The sequence below is a fragment of the Palaemon carinicauda genome, unplaced genomic scaffold, assembly GCF_036898095.1.
Source record: "Palaemon carinicauda isolate YSFRI2023 unplaced genomic scaffold, ASM3689809v2 scaffold517, whole genome shotgun sequence".
Lineage (NCBI taxonomy): Eukaryota > Metazoa > Arthropoda > Malacostraca > Decapoda > Palaemonidae > Palaemon > Palaemon carinicauda.
In genome coordinates, this window is record NW_027171780.1 from 72,941 (window position 1) to 86,960 (window position 14,020).

Here is a 14,020-nt window from a genome sequence, read left to right on the forward strand (position 1 = left end):
TAATCAGTAACTCACTTTACCAGATTGGTATATCCAAATCGTTTTTATTTGTGGATTGTCAAAATTATATTACGTTATTTTATGAATCTTTTGTGTTAACTTCTTACGTGGCCACATTTAGGTAATGTATTAGGCAAGGTGTTGAGAGTTAAATATGTAGTTATAAAAATTTTCTTTTATAATATGGGCAAGTTTAAGGTTTTTCTCACATAATTCGTTTTTAATGGACAAGTTTCAGGCTTCTGCTTTTACCATAAGCGATGAAATGTACAAATTATACCTAATGTATAAGATACTTTATAAATACTAGTTTTTCAGAAGTTTCTTTTAATAAATGGAATTAATTCTTATGTAGGAATAAAGCCTTTAGTCATGCTATTGAAATAATAGACACTTTGCAAGTCTGAGATTAATTCTTTTCTAAACAAATTTGTTATCTTCAGTATTTATGATAGTCCCCTTGACATTACGAAGAATTTAACAGTTAAAGAGTATCATTATCATACCCATAGATGTTTTTAACATTGCTAATAACCGTTTCAAACCACATAATGGCCTAATATAATTTTCCTAAGTTTTAACTTTGATATTAATTTTATGATAAATTTCTGATAGACTCAAATTCAAAATTATTTATTTCACAAAATACGTTTTAATATAACTAATTTTTCACATTTATTAATAAATCTACTGACTGTTAAGATCATAAATGCGAAGTTTATTATGCCAAAGATATTCCGTTAAAGGTAAACTGACTTAAAAGTGTTTATATAAGAGAGAAGGATTCAGAATAATTCAAAATGTCCTTAAGCTTGTCCATAGTTCGGTTCAGTAGGAGGTCTTCAGGGCCAGGTAATATCAATAGAATTCATTCAGGGCTGGGCTACGGGTGGTGTGTGTGTGTTTTATACTTTAGAATAATTCTCAAACAGTAGGCCTACTGTTAGATTAGTTGGTGTGTGTGTATGATAGGAATAAGTACTAGACAATGTGACACTTATGTAAAATCTCTGTTTGGCAGGTAGCCTTACTATTAGTTTAAGGGTTGTTCAGCTTTTTAGGTAGCCCTACTGTTATTTTAAGGGTTTTTAGGCTTTAAAGGTAGGCCTACTGTTATTTTAAGGATTGTTCAGCTTTGTAGGTAGGCCTACTGTTAGTTTAAAGGTTGTTCAGGTTTGTAGATAAGCTTACTTTTAGTTTAAGGGGTTTTCAGCTTTGTAGGTAGGCCTACTGTTAATTTAAGGGTTGATCAGTTTTGTAGGTAGGCCTACTGTTAATTTAAGGGTTAATCAGCTTTGTAGGTAGGCCTACTGTTAGATTAAGGGTGGTTCAGCTTTGTAGGTAGGCCCACTGTTAGGTTAAGGGTAGTTTTAGCTTTTAAGAAAATCTTAAATTAGGTTCTCTCCACGTAGCTTCAAAAAGGGTCATATTTGAGAATGTATTACACATGGAACTGAATTGACTTTTGTGGTCCACGTGCAAGGTTAATGTGTACTTCGGTCCGATCTGTCTATCTGCTAGGAGGAGTAGTAAGGATAGTCAGGGCAGTGGTTTGCACGTGTCTTCTCCTTTACCCGACTCAATCATGCACATGAAATGGGACGGATGAGAGATGCCTTTGGGCAGTTGTGGTTCCTGTCTGCTTTTGAGAAAGCAAAAGGTTTCTGGAGTAATCGATCGTGGTGGAATTGTAATATAAGATTGATGAGGTCTCCACTCCCTCCTAAACGTTTTTATTTAATTATTGTTTCTAAAATAAAATTTAGATTTGAGAAAAAATCCCCTTGTTCTGTCACTGCTTAAAGGTTTATCATTTAAGATGTCAAAATTAGAATACTATAACATTATCTCGAAAACCTCATACTATTCTTGGCTTATTTAATTCACAATCATTGCATTAATGTCTGTAAGATTTTCAATAAAATATTTCAAAAGAGAAGGAAATGGAAAGCATTCAAGGGCCTGGTGACTTTGTTCGTTCACAAAACTAAATGCCTAATTAGCCTTCTGTTACCAGGTGGGAAGGGGCGGGCCTTGGTGGGCTTTCCATTTCCTTCTCTTTTTTTTTATTGGAAACTTAAACTAATTTACACAATCATGACACTTGTAATCTCAAATCTGTACTTCAAACTCTTCCAATGTTCAGAAAAGTCAAAGATAACGTATTACTTTAGTATCCCATTTTATGGGATCTGAAATGTTCGTTTTCTATGATTTTCTGTCGTTGGTTTAGTTTGTTAGAAAACAGGGTTAAAGAATTTGATATTGTTTGTCTTTGACTTTGTATTCATATTTATACTTGATATTGTTATTGAGTGTATATTGAAACCTGTCCTGTATGGCAACCAGTCTTCTACAATAAAAGACTTTCATTTAATCTACTTGTTTTTCTTAATTCATTTTTCATAAACTTAAAAACTAACAAAATAGTAGTCAATTCTTAGTCAACTATGCTTAAACCCAAAGTTGAAGCAACTTATATATTTAAAAATAACTAATTTTGAGGCTAAACTGAATTATTATCACAAGACTAGAGCTGTCAGGAATGAATATACTTTGAGAATTGGACTGACCATGAATATCATAGTAAATGGTCCTCATTTTGATAATACTAACATACCAAGAGACAGTATATTTCTCTCATAATACCAGTGGAAGAGTGAACGAACTCTGTACATTGGAAGGGAATAAACCAGTCTTATAAATGAACACTTGTGGTTTACAATAGTTAAAAGTAAGGTTTATATACTTCATGAGCTCTGGTCTTCCAGAGGAGAGAGAATGAAGGCATTTTACTGGTACCAGAAGAGGGAGGGGGGCGACTAGGGAGAACACTCAGTCGTATGAACGTTAGATTAAGGAGAACACTCCAGGTAACTGAAATTTTTATGTTTTTTTTATTTTTTCTTATTTTGTTCAATATATTCTTTGTTTTAATATTATGGATGTAATGAAAATAAATTTTATATAAGTTTTTATTTCTTTTATTTACCATTTTTAGTTTCATATTTATATATACATTGTGATCAATTTTACAAAATTTGTCAGTTTTACTGCTCTTTGATACATTATTACTGTATCTTCTATTTTATACATTACTGTACATTCTATTCATACATTACAGTATCTTCTACTTATACATTATTCTGTATCTTCTATTTTACACATTACTACTGTATCTTCTATTTTACACATTACTACTGTATCTTCTATTTTATACATTACTAGTGTATCTTCTATTTTATACATTACTAATGTATCTTCTATTAATGCATTACTACATCTTCCATTTATACATCACTACTGTATCTACTGCTTATAGATTTCTACTGTATTATGTAATTTCGATCTGAAAATACATTTGTTTTAACAATAAAAAACGCAGAAAAGACATTAGCCATGTAAAGTACAAGAGATTTGTAATCGTAAAGTAAAATACATTAAAGAAGACATCTTGAGACATTCATGGCTAAGCCATGGATGTATTTTATGTCTTCTATAATGTCTTTTACTTTACGATTATAAGTCTCTTGTACTTTACATGGCTAATGTCTTTTCTGCATTTTTCATTGTTAAAACAAATGTATTTTCAGATCGAAATTACATAATACAGTAGAAATTTATAAATAGAAGATACAGTGATAATGTATGAATTGAAGATACAGTAGTAATCTATGAATTGAAGATACGGTAGTAATGTATAAATAGACGATACAGTAGTAATGTGTAAATAGACGATACAGTAGTAATGTATAAATAGAAGATACAGTAATAATGCATAAACAAAAGATACAGTAATAATGCATAAACAAAAGATACAGTAATAATGCATAAACAAAAGATACAGTAATAATGCATAAACAAAAGATACAGTAATAATGCATAAACAAAAGATATAATAATGTATAAATAGTAAATACATAAGCAATATATAAAAAGAAGTCATTAGCAATGCGTAAGTAGACGATATAATTGCAATATAAAAACATTGCCTTTAGCAATTTACTCGTTAAAATATCAAAATTTAAATGCAACTGTACTATATACAGAATACAATTGCCATATAAAGACCACTTGCCTGACTATTTTTCTTGAATTTAAACCATGTTAGAAAACTGAAAGTGCAAATTAAAAAAATTTTCACACTTTTCATCATGATTTTAAGCAATGTCTGCATGATTTGGTTACCATCACAAGGAAAATAGAAGTTTTAAATCACTAGTGTTTCGGGCACATGTTTTTAATTAGTTACCTAATATTGACATACTTCAAACCAGCTAAATAAAACTCATCCCCTCACTTCGTATGTTTAAAGATCTTATTGAACTCTTCCTTTAAACAACTTGAAAATTTCGTGCAGTCATTAAAGTTTATGATAATTGTCCGCCGAAGGAAACATTCTGGAAGCTACTCTCTCCAATAAGATGAAATTTATTTCATCAAAATCTCTTCAATTTAAACCTAAACTATTTGAATACAAAAATAATTTCTATAAAATTTAATAAAAGACTGCCTTCTCTAGACTAACTTTCTAGAAAGAATCTATAAACTATACCCTTTAGTCTCATTAAAAGCTCTTCTTACGTCAATCACTATTACTTTCGTTATAAAGGAACAAATTAAAGTTACTCATAAATACACATTGCTTGAAACTTGTCCCTGAACTTTTCATCTTAAAATCCTGTCCAAATAAACATCTACATTTGCTTTTCGATAATTCAGATGGGGTCCCATTTAAATAACGCACTTAATTACATACAAACTTTTTACCTAAATTCATCATACTAATATTTAATAAACCTGTCTCAACTACTCTATCTTAAACTAACCAATTTCTGTACTTGACTCTTCCTCATACTTCATTGTCACCATGACATTTCTCTTATCTATTCCCTTCAACATCCCTTAACCCCTTTCTAATAGGTTTTTAGTTTTATAGCTACACTTTCCTTCAACCCTTCAATCAATATGTTCTTTGAGATTCTAGAAATAATAGAGTTATTACATAAATATTCTTCCCTAGACATTAAATCCAACAACTCATCCTCTTATAACTCTACTATTAACTTCAAACAACTTTTTAAAAACTAAAGAATTTAACAATTTATTCCCAGATACATAAACTGAATCCTTAATCTTCCTTGTGTCATGAAGTCTTTCAATCAAGTCACTTGACCTACATTGGGCAGCTATTGTGAAGCAGATCACTTAACCCTTTTACCCCCAGGCTATTTGGAAATTTCTAACCCTTAACCCCCAGCACATTTTGCAGTATATTTTTTTTAAATTGCTCTAACAGCCTTAATTTTTGTCATAGAGAGGTCAGGTTGGTCTCATTCTCTTGGAAAATGCCTGAATTTTCTCAAACAATTATCAAAAATATGAAAAAAAAAATTTTATAGCATTTTTTTGCAAGGACGTACCAGTACGTCCTTTGGGGGTAAAAGGGTTATTCTTCCTTGCGTCATGAAGTCTTTCAATCAAGTCACTTAACCTACATTGGGCAACTATTGATGTGAAGCAGATCATATAAGGTCATTACATGTAATATCGAGAGACATTGCTTAAAATCACTTATTCTTTTTAGCAAAAAACAGTGTAGTCATTCTAAGGCTTACTATTCAAAACTAATAATTCTAAAAACTTCAAGTTTAGGACAATTTCTCAGCTATTTTGAACGTGTGACTGCTGTAATGTTCCACAAAGAATTTTTATTTTAAAAGTGTAATTAAATTTATATTAAAAGTAATTTCTGAGAAAAAAAGAAATGGAGAATATTGGACAAAAAATGACGTCTTTACTTTATTGAAATTAAAACATTATTTTTCTTCAGCAGAACTGGAACTTACTAAAAACCTGAATTGCATATGAGAGAGAGAGAGAGAGAGAGAGAGAGAGAGAGAGAGAGAGAGAGAGAGAGAGAGAGAGAGAGAGATTTAATACGCAATTTCTATGTGGTATCAGTGATTCAACAGATCTCTATCAGATACCATTATGTAAACAGGATTTCAAAATGGCTTTGATAATTTAACTTTAATTCTCACTGGTTTATGGCATTGCATAATTATCAAAACTTATCAAAATAGGAAACAATCAATATTAACGTTATATTACGGACTGATAAAGGTTTTAAGCTATAAATTTATAAATGAATAACACTGAAGACAAATATTCAAGCAGAAACCAAGTCAATGTCTTAATGAATCAGATAGATGGACTTGACAGGATTCTCTTTTGCAATTATTTGAATAAAGATAGCTATGAGATCAATGCTTGTACTACAGTAAGGGATAGACAATGCAAGTTTGAACTGAGTAAGATTTTAGCCTATTTTGAATATGCTTCCTTATAATAATAATAATAATAATAATAATAATAATAATAATAATAATAATAATAATAAGAATAGGGAAGTGGGGAATATGGGGAAAGGATACAACACAGTTTAAAGCTCAAAGGTAGGTACACGGGAAGGGAAAGATTCAGGAAATAGGGAGAAAGAGAAGTACAGGAGAAGAATTAAAGAGAGGGGCTGACCCTCTTGCGATATTATGGAATTGGTATTATTATTAATGTCTTAGATGCAACAACAACAATAATAAGAATAGGGAAGTGGGGAATATGGGGAAAGGAAGAGTAACCCTGGATACAATCCAATTTATAGCTCAAAGGCAGGTGCTCGGGAAGGGAAAGATTCAGGAAATAGGGAGAAAGAGAAGTACAGGAGAAGAATAAAAGAGAGGGAAAGACCCTCTTGCGATATTATGGAATTGGTATTATCATTTGTTCGCTATTAATGCGGAAACCAACTTCGAAATCACGAACTCTGCCGACATAAGTTAAGGCCAACTAAAAGTTATGGAATAGAATTGATATAAGTAATATTACAGAAATAAGCTAATCTCAAACTGAAAGATTCATTTAATCGTTAAAATAAACTATAAACAAAGTCTAAATGGGTTGAGTTACAAAAGCAGAAGAATAATTAAAGAAATGGTTTGAAGCTACAGTTCCAAGAATTTTGAATAATACAAATAATAGCTTTTAGAAGTTAGTGTTAAACACAAATCTAATAACCCAGCAGTCACACGTATTGATAAATTGTTTAAAATAGTTACAAATTCACAGATAATATTACTCATTGACTTAGAAGTCTAGAACAAGAATGTCCATAAATTCACAGATAATATTACTCATTGATAAGTCTAGAACAGGAATGTCACACTCAAATTCCTTTCGAGGGCCAATTATCCACTTGAATATGGTCTCGAGGACCATCAAAGATTAGGTAATTATTCATTGGCAAGACTGAAAAATTAAGTTTTTTTGTAGTTCATCCAAGTTTGCCCAAAATACATATTGGTCCATCTTAACAGTTTACTGGAGTTACATTTCTTCAGTTATAACAATTATACAGTTGAAAAATCTAGTCATCTCAAGGACCACATTTGGCGTGCAGGTCATAAGTTTGACATTTCTGGTCTAGAGAAAACTCTAGACTTTAAATTGATAAAAAAAAATATGAGGGAATAATTTCAATGATATTTATAGAGAAAACTCTAGAGTCTAGACTTTAAATTGATAATAGATATGAGGGAATAATTTCAATGATATTTATATATTTTCTCTGATATGAAAGTCCCTAGGACATTTTTAAAAAATACATTTACAGTAGTGATCAAATTCATTTTCATGACCACAAGGTTTTCAATTATTTCCTACCTCTCTGCTTTGTTAATTACAAACCTTATTATGCAAAACAATTACTATCAATTTCTGTAGCTTATATCAATTTTGTTCCTTGTAGGTTTGAACAAACTTAAAACCTAAAACTACTTCCTTGCTCTAAGGCTATTTTAACTTAAGAGACTTCGTAGGAATATTCAGATGTTCTTAAATCATCAAAAAGCTTAAAATGTCAAAACTTTAAATTCTTTCAGAGCTTAAAACATAAAATATTTCAAATGTTCATGCTATAAAAACTAATTTTGAAAATGTTGACCATATGAAGTACTAAGATCAGACTGAATAATGATTAAATTAAAGAAATTAAGCAAATTTTAAGACTAAAATATGACGTTGAAAGTAAATGTTCATATTGGAAATTAGATTTTTGTATGAAAAGATTTCAGATTGAACTATTTGAATAGATTTGGTCAAGAACAAGGAACGTTTGGGATATAAGACTTATTAAAATGAATTTGAACTTTCTAAATGAATCGTTCTTTACAGAAGCATTAGCTAAAACACTTCTTTGAAGCTTCTAAATGAATCAGTCTTTACAGAAGCATCAGCTAAAACACTTCTTTGAAGCTTCTAAATGAATCAATCTTTACAGAAGCTTCTAAATGAATCATTCTTTACAGAAGCTTCTAAATGAATCTTTCTTTACAGAAGCATTAGCTAAAACACTTCTTTGAAGCTTCTAAATGAATCATTCTTTACAGAAGCATTAGCTAAAACACTTCTTTGAAGCTTCTAAATGAATCATTCTTTACAGAAGCTTCTAAATGAATCATTCTTTACAGAAGCATCAGCTAAAACACTTCTTTGAAGCTTTTAAATGAATCATTCTTTACAGAAGCATTAGCTAAAACACTTCTTTGAAGCTTCTAAATGAATCATTCTTTACAGAAGCATTAGCTAAAACACTTCTTTGAAGCTTCTAAATGAATCATTCTTTACAGAAGCTTCTAAATGAATCATTCTTTACAGAAGCATCAGCTAAAACACTTCTTTGAAGCTTTTAAATGAATCATTCTTTACAGAAGCATTAGCTAAAACACTCCTTTGAAGCTTCTAAATGAATCATTCTTTACAGAAGAATTAGCTAAAACACTCTTCTTTGAAGACCTAACAAATTGCCACCTTCAGGGGACCTCCAACACTTCAGTTCAATTTATGGTTAAAATAAATTTTTCATCCTTGGAAGCTCTTGGATTGTTGATAGCAGCAGTTGTAGAGGCTCCAATAACATTTATATCTTACTTCGAGAATTCCTCTCTTCTTGCCTTGGGTTCTTTAATCCTGTAAGAAAATTGAAATATTAGTTTGACATATGGATGGATATTTTACTAAACAATAAAATTTTCTGGACACTAATACAGCTAGAGATCTATAGAATAAACTGGCCACTTATTCCAATAAAATAAAATAAATCACTAATACAGCTAGAGATCTATAGAATAAACTGGCCACTTATTCCAATAAAATAAAATAAAATAATCACTAATACAGCTAGAGATCTATAGAATAAACTGGCCACTTAATCCAATAAAATAAAATAAAATAAATCACTAATACAGCTAGAGATCTGTAGAATAAACTGGCCACTTATTCCAATAAAATAAAATAAAATAATCACTAATATAGCTAGAGATCTATAGAATAAACTGGTCACTTATTCCAATAAAATAAAATAAATCACTAACACAGCTAGAGATCTACAGAATAAATTGCCCACTTATTCCAATAAAATAAAATAAATCACTAATATAGCTAGAGATCTATAGAATAAACTAGCCACTTATTCCAATAAAATAAAATAAATCACTAACACAGCTAGAGATCTACAGAATAAATTGCCCACTTATTCCAATAAAATAAAAATCATCACTAATACAGCTAGAGATCTATAGAATAAATTGCCCACTTATTCCAATAAAATAAAATAAATCACTAATATAGCTAGAGATCTATAGAATAAATTGCCCACTTATTCCAATAAAATAAAATAAATCACTAATACAGCTAGAGATCTATAGAATAAATTGCCCACTTATTCCAATAAAATAAAATAAAATAATCACTAATACAGCTAGAGATCTATAGAATAAACTGGTCACTTATTCCAATAAAATAAAATAAGATAAAATAATCATTTGTAATAAGCACTCAAGAAATAAAGTCAGTCTTAAATGCTGTTTCAAATTTTCCATCTAACCACTGAATTAATCAAATCGCCTTTTACAACAAAACTCTTTAAATCAACATACTGATCCCTTACACATTTACTGCCCAAATGCACTGAATTGTATGGTTAAACTATGGAATAGAATCCCTTGCCTAACTGTAATATCAATACTTTTGCTAATGTATCCTACATCAACCCATACTGTTCTAATATAAACTAAGGGATAGTTATAATCTAAATCCATTTAACATATAGCTACTCAATGTTAACATTTATATTTATCCAATGAATAATCGACCATAGTTAGGAGTGTGGCTAAAGTGTCGCACTTTAAATAAATGGTTTTAACATAAACCACTGAATAACATATAGCTACTCAATGTTAACATTTATATTTATCCAATGAATAATCAACCATAGTTAGGAGTGTAGCTAAAGAGTCACACTTTGAATACATGGTTTTAATATAAACCACTGAATATAAATACTGTTTTATTGGCTAACCCAGGCACCATCAAAATATTCAACCTATCACGCCATAACGCCTAGACCAGTGGTTCCTAACCTGGGGGAAATTTCCCCCTGGGAGGAAATTTGAAGCTACCAGGGGGGAAATAATTACACTACCTACTAACTAGAAAAATATCAGATGCCAAAACGAGCCCTGATATTGATACACTGGTACACAAGAAACAGCCTCAACCTTCTCACTAATTCAATTTTGAAGTAGAAAAATAAACCAAAGTCTTTTTATTTTGCTACTAGCCGCTCTTCATATACTGATAAACAAATAGTTAGAGTAAAATGGATAGAGAGCGGTTAGTAACAACTAACCACACAGCTCTATGGCTATGCGGTTAGTTGTTACTAACCGCTCTCTATCCATTTTACTCTGTAACTATTTGTTTATCAGTATATTTGTATAATGGAAAAATAAATTAGTAAGTCGTCACAGTGAGTTTCAACTCCTCTTTCCCTCATACACATGAAGGGGGAAATCTGGAGGGTTGCACTGGGTGCAGGGGGAAATGTCAGGAAAAAGGTTGGGAACCACTGGCTTAGACTTTGTTAATCTACTAACTACAAACCTTCCTATATATCAACAACAATCCTGTAAGAACATGAGATGTCTCTACAGTAACGTAAGCTTCTGGGTAATTTACACACATTCAAATTATCATATGTGTATATTTGGTCAGTGTCTAGGACATAGTTCCGCTTTCTAGGGGAATATCGCTCTCTCTTGCCTCTGCCATTCATGAGTGGCCATTGAAACTTTTATGGTCTTTTCATGCCAGTTTATACATACATACATATACCAAGGCACTTCCCCCAATTTTGGGGGGTAGCCGACACCAACAAAGAAACAAAAACAAAAAGGGGACCTCTACTCTCTACGTTCCTCCCAGCCTAACAAGGGACTCAACCGAGTTCAGCTGGTACTGCTAGGGTGTCACAGCCCACCCTACCACATTATCCACCACAGATGAAGCTTCATAAAACTGAATCCCCTACTGCTGCTACCTCCGCGGTCATCTAAGGCATCGGAGGCAGCAGCAGGGCCTACCGGAACTGCGTCACAATCGCTCGCCATTCATTCCTATTTCTAGCACGCTCTCTTGCCTCGCTCACATCTATCCTCCTATCACCCAGAGCTTCCTTTACTCCTTGCCAGTTTATACCAGCAAATTTTCTTAGCTCGTCATGCCAGCACCTTCTCTTGCTTCTGGGTATTCAGGGCATCATACTCTTATCAGTCAAGTAAAAATCTCGAGAATAGAAAACGCCGGAATTAAGGATGTAAGCAGATAAAAAAAACTCCAGGTAACAGTTTTACAAATTGGAGTGATAAAACTTTTTTAAAAACCTTATAATTGGGTAATATACACACATTCAAATGCTTAGTTATAATCAATGAATGTTCAAGAGAATTCAAATCTGATGTATGAGTGATGGTAGGATAACCCTCTTCAGTCTAAGAAATAAGAAATATAAGAGATGTTTGCAAGAGCCCGTGTCTTACATAAGGTAAGGCAATCTACACACACAAGAAATGTGATCAGTGCTCGGCTAGACTAAATGGCACGCAAGATCTTGAAATGAACGGATAACTAAGACAAACTTTATACAAATTGATATTAAAGAAGACTAAAAGTCTAGTGAAGGTTACTATTTACACAGTAATTAAAATAAACCAATTTAACTCGGATCAGTATCAAAGCAGATATTAAATTCACTGTGGCACCCTAGCAGTACCAGCTGAACTCGGCTGAGTCCCTTGTTAGGCTGGGAGGAACGTAGAGAGTAGAGGTCCCCTTTTTTGTATTTGTTTCATTGTTGATGTCGGCTACCCTCCAAAATTGGGGGACGTGCCTTGTTATATGTATGTATCATCACAATCTACCACTTGCAATATATTAATTGAACATTCAATAATGATAAGAAAATATCTACTTATTCTAAGAAAAAATAATTATTGAAGATAATACATATTTTTGGTCACCTTAACCCTTTTACCCCCAGGCTCTTTGGAAATTTCCAAACCTTAACCTCCAAGTGGTTCTTTTTCTCCCTGCACATTTTGCAGTGTATTTTTTTAAAATTGCTCTAACAGCCTTAATTTTTGTCATAGAGAGGTCAGGCTGGTCTCATTCTCTTGGAAAATGCCTGAATTTTCTCAAAAAATTATCAAAAATATGAAAAAAAAAAAATTTTCATAGCATTTTTTTGCAAGGACGTACCGGTACGTCCATGGGGGTAAACGGATGGCTTTTGTGAGACGTACCAGTACGTCCTTTGGGGGTAAAAGTGTTAAAGAAGACTAAGTCTAGTGAAGGTTACTATTTACGCAGTAATTAAAATAAAGCAGTTTAACTCGGATCAGTATCAAAGCAGATATTAAATTCATTGTGGCACCCTAGCAGTACCAGCTGAACTCGGTTGAGTCCCTTGTTAGGCTGGGAGGAACGTAGAGAGTAGAGGTCCCCTTTTTTTGTTTTTGTTTCATTGTTGATGTCGGCTACCCTCCAAAATTGGGGGAAGTGCCTTGGTATATGTATGTATCATCACAATCTACCATTTGCAATATATTAATTGAACATTCAATAATGATAAGAAAATATCTACTTATTCTAAGAAAAAATAATTATTGAAGATAATACATATTTTTGGTCACCTTAACCCTTTTACCCCCAGGCTCTTTGGAAATTTCCAACCCTTAACCTCCAAGTGGTTCTTTTTCTTCCTGCACATATTGCAGTGTATTTTTTTTAAATTGCTCTAACAGCCTTAATTTTTGTCAGAGAGAGGTCAGGTTGGTCTCATTCTCTTGGAAAATGCCTGAATTTTCTCAAAAAATTATCAAAAATATGAAAATAAAAATTTTTATAGCATTTTTTTGCAAGGACGTACCGGTACGTCCATGGGGGTAAAGGGATGAGTTTTGTGAAACGTACCAGTATGTCCTTTGGGGGTAAAAGGGTTAACCAGGTATATAGATTTACACTATTATTCCATCTGTTGGACAATATATAGATGCCTCAATCTCCTTCCAAATTCACACCAGAACTACAGTGGTCCAAACCCAATAGTTCACTGGCAAGCCAAATCCTACCTCGCCCTGATGATCACCCAAACACTTTGGAATCACGAATTACATATCTGATTTGTTCTCGGTTGTCAATTGCAATAGAAATTTACTACTGGCTTTATTCCCATCTTGCATATTACTCATGATTAAACTTTACATTACTCCATTATCTTTAAAAGTAAAAAGTATCCCGTTACTCTTACCTCAAAGTCACGAACTAAATAGTTCGAGTTTGATCTCCAGTGATGCAGTTAGAAGCTCAAGTTTGATCTCCAATGATGCAGTTAGAAGCTCGAGTTTGATCTCCAATGATGCAGTTAGAAGCTCGAGTTTGATCTCCAATGATGCAGTTAGACGCTCGTCCTTGACATCCAAATTAGAACAGCACCTGTAAAATTTAAATTCAATCAGCTACATACAAAAATGCAGACACTGAACATTGATACATCTTAGGCCCTGTCCACACTACCGGGCAGTACCCTACGGGCAAACAGTGATACCAGGCCACAATAGTTAGT

At 32.3% G+C, this 14,020-nt stretch overlaps 1 long non-coding RNA gene across 3 annotated transcripts in view; it reads right to left on the reverse strand.

The window, feature by feature from the left end:
• Positions 1–8,785: 8,785 nt before the first annotated feature.
• LOC137637069 (uncharacterized) overlaps positions 8,786–14,020 on the reverse strand; it is a 28,869-nt gene continuing 23,634 nt past the window's right edge. The window contains exons 4-5 of one of the 3 annotated variants that reach the window (XR_011043368.1): positions 13,706–13,890; positions 8,786–9,027 (exon numbers count right to left, since the gene is read on the reverse strand). This is a non-coding gene — a long non-coding RNA (uncharacterized lncRNA). The remainder of the gene's footprint in view (positions 9,028–13,705; positions 13,891–14,020) is intronic. The other 2 variants (XR_011043370.1, XR_011043369.1) reach the window with 2 other exon arrangements.